The following is a 4,071-nucleotide window of genomic DNA, read 5'->3' on the forward strand; positions in this document are numbered from 1 at the left end:
AGGTATCATTTCTAAGGCATGGCATGTTTGCTCGTAGTTCACGACCATGTAGAACATTTTGTGAAGAATGATTTATATACACACATTAAAAGGATTGGTAGTATTAAGTGATTTTTGGAAGACTAGGTATAAGAATCCATGAAGAAAGAGAACAAATGGCATACTAGCAAGATTGTATGCACGAAATCAAATGTTAAATCATGGTAATTCAAGACCTTCAAGGGCCCAAATTGATTAGATATTCTACGTCTTCTAAAGAACTAGCTAGAGGAAGATCATGGTAATTCAAGACCTTCAAAGGCCCACTTGATTAGATATCCTACGCCTTCTAAAGAACTAGCTAGAGGAAGAGTTGAGTGTGAACAAGATTGATTAGATATTCTACATCTTCTAAAGAACTAGCTAGAGGAAGATTTGAGTGTGAACAAGATTGATTAGATATTCTACATCTTCTAAAGAACTAGCTAGAGGAAGAGTTGATTGTGAACAAGGTGTCATGCACAAATGAGTTTGATAGTACTACTAATTTCCTAGAATAGTTTGATACTATTGCTAATTTGCATTTAAATTCTAATTTATACATGCAGGAATGAGTTTGATACTACTACTAATTTGTATTTAAATTCTAATTTGTATGTTTTTTTTTATTCTAATTTATATATGCACGAATGAGTTTGATAGTACTACTAATTTCCTAGAATAGTTTGATACTACTACTAATTTGTATTTAAATTCTAATCTATATGTTTTTTGAATCTAACTTTCAGAAATGCATGATATTTGTAAATTCACATTGAAATCTATTTGGGTCTATATTTGAGATATAGTTTTAGAATCAATATGGGTATACATTATTTTGCAATATCTACCAATTTATCTATATATAGGTGTCTGGGTAGGTAAGAAGAATCAAAGGAATTTCACATCTCCCTCATATGAGTAGCAATCCATTATTTTAACAATATCAAATATTTTATTTTTAATTGTTATATGTCAGTGCATATGTACTTTTAATTTCTATATGTATGTGTAAAACACAGGGTGGACATTGAAACAATTTATTTATGGTTTACAATGAATTGTTTTTCTTGCTATTAATATTTTTAAATATCTAATTGACTCCAAGTTGTGTGATTACAAATGGACTGGATAGACTAATTTAGAATTTCCCTATACACATATTTTTATAAATGACATGCATTATATTCATGTTGAGCATAGAAGGATTTAGAGGTCTGTATCATAATGGGTTGTAGAAAATACCTTTTAATTCAAATTTAGAGTTGATATAACAATATTTTATTTAAAATGGAAACTAAAATATTTTAGTTATGGATAGCTTTGAAATATTTTCTTGATAAATTCTATGTATGAATATGTAATTTCACGTTGAGCATGGAAGGAATTATACTTATTCCTCATATTGGATTGAAAATTCCTTGTGGTGCAATCATTATATGTTATGAAAATGATTTTTAAGACTTATTTGAATTTTAAATTCATCCAAATTCTAATAAAAAATCTATATATGTATATTTTCACAACCCATCCATTAACATGTGTGGTTAGCTTTTTCAAGATTCCTCTACTAAATTACTTTTAAATTTCTAATGGTTCATAGTTGTCCATAAGTTGAATCCTTTACCATTTTATATGTAATCTTAGTGGGTTTCAGTGATGCTAGTAATTGTAAAAAAATTAACCACTGGAAATACTCTACTTTTTTGTCGCAATTTTTTTTTATAATTACATATGTTTTTCTAAATAGGTTCAAAGCCTCTTTGACATTGTTATAACTATTATTAACACAGTTTTTCCAGAAACTTGTTTCATTATTGTTATAACTAGTTGCCAAATTCCCTTAAATAGAAATAATACATATATAATTTACATAAAACTGTTATGAATAAACTTTTGGAACACAACTTGAAGGAATTATAACCGAATACAATTTACTTGTTGTTTATAGGACTTCATTTAAAATATAACCTGTGCTATCTTTTTTTCATTTCCAAAATGGATTTGAAGATAGAGAATGGATTAAAATATTTGGGTGTCCACATAAATATAGGAAAATAACAAAATAACAAAAAAACAGATAATTAGTTTTTCTTGTCTATTATATTTATATAGATATGGTTTAAGTTTACCAAAGTGTGTGAAAATATAAAAAACATTATATATTTTAACTATTATATTATTATGAATAATTTTTTTGTTAATATATTTCTATGTAAAACAAACAATAATATTATAAATTTACTCACACATTTTTATTATTACAAAATTTAATACAAGCTTCCCCACTTTCCATTCTAGTCACGAATTTAATAAACAATTGTCATTAACTTCTATATATATATATATATAACAATTGTTTTATCTACATTGATCCAGCAAAAAAAACAAAAATAGTTCAAATAATTTTACAAATTCAAAATTCTATAATTAACCAACTCATAAAATCAATCACTATCACTATCAATCAAGATTCTATGAGTGTGATGTTAACACTGTGCACAATTCTATGAGTGTGATGTTAACACTGTGCACAACTACATGACTTGGGCGTAAATGAACATCTTCTCCTTGTCCTTGTCCTTGTCCTTCTCCTTCTCCTTCTCCTTCTCCTTCTCCTTCTCCTTCTCCTGTTTGGCAACACTTACAACTCGAACACTTGGAGAACGCTTCTAAATGTCCACTCAAATTGAATGCTACTTTGTACTTTTTCTCCCGTATGGGAAACCACCCACCACCTGCACTTTCATCTCCTAACGCTGCTTCTTTTGTTCCTAACGCTGCTTCTTTTGTTCCATTCCTTTGAAGTGCCTATGAGATACAAAATGAATTAACTTCAGATCAAGGAAAAGGGATTGGGAATTTCCACTTAGCCTTAAAAAGAAATTAAACAAAAAAAAATTATATCAATCCATTTATATTGTTGTTTAATATTAAATTTTCACATTTACCATTTTATTTTACATATTTTCTATTCATTTTTTCTTAAATATATTAAATATTTTTATTCACTCCACTTTAGCATTATTAGACTTTAAAACTATTTTAATGCTCAACACCTAAAATAAAGAATACACCATAAGATGAATAATCTGAAATTAGTTAAAATAAAATAGAAAAATTAATTGAAATAAAAAAGTTTTATATTATTAGGATAGAGGCCATGGCATACCTCTCTATGACCTTGACATCTCTCTTATCATGATAAAAGGAAGGGTTTTGTTTATGGATTAACAATATCTAAAAAATATGATTTTAATTTTGATTAGTTATGTACATCACTTAAATTATTATTAGGATAGAGGCCATGGCATACCTCTCTATGACCTTGACATCTCTCTTATCATGATAAAAGGAAGGGTTTTGTTTATGGATTAACAATATCGAAAAAATATGATTTTAATTTTGATTAGTTATGTACATCACTTAAATTATTAGATAACTGATATATTGGAACCTATATAACTACAAATAGATTGAAAAACATCAAACAACTTAACTATAAAGAAAAAAGGTTGAAGATGTGTACAGAATCAACTTTATATAGAAATAAAATAAAGATTTAACATGTTATTTTACTATTACGGGATATTTAATTTTTTTTATTTCAAATTTTATTTTATTTTTTTTCTGTTTAGAATTGGAACGATACAGAGAAGATTAGCATAGCCCCTGGGCAAGGATGACACGCACAAATCGAGAGATGGTCCAAATTTTTTTCTCTGAAAAAAAACAAATATCTAATTTATGGAAATTTGAAGAAATGATACCTCTTTTTGTTTGATGTCTGCGGCATATCCAAATTTAGCATCTGGAAATTAAATTAGGCATTGGTAAATCAACTCCAATAATTATACTATAAAAATGATTTCCACAAAACTTGTTCAATTATTTTGCACCCAGGAAAAGATTGAAAAAAAATCAATAAATTGGAGGAAAAGATTACCTAGAAATATGAGTATTGAAAAAGAATCAATAAATTGGAGGAAACAATTACCTAATAATATGAGTATTAAAAAAAAAATCAATAAAATGGACATGAGTCTTCGATCC

The 4,071-nt window shown here is 27.3% G+C and overlaps 1 non-coding gene across 1 annotated transcript; it reads left to right on the forward strand.

Annotated features, from left to right (window-relative positions):
- Nucleotides 1-3,627: 3,627 nt before the first annotated feature.
- LOC149167628 (U6 spliceosomal RNA) lies at nucleotides 3,628-3,736 on the forward strand. The gene has a single exon (XR_016261010.1). It is a non-coding gene; the product is annotated as a U6 spliceosomal RNA (small nuclear RNA).
- The last annotated feature ends 335 nt before the right edge of the window (nucleotides 3,737-4,071 follow it).

The sequence above is a fragment of the Pinus tabuliformis genome, chromosome 5_1, assembly GCF_031772625.1.
Source record: "Pinus tabuliformis cultivar Carrire ecotype Pingquan chromosome 5_1, CPIR1, whole genome shotgun sequence".
Classification (NCBI taxonomy): Eukaryota; Viridiplantae; Streptophyta; class Pinopsida; order Pinales; family Pinaceae; genus Pinus; species Pinus tabuliformis.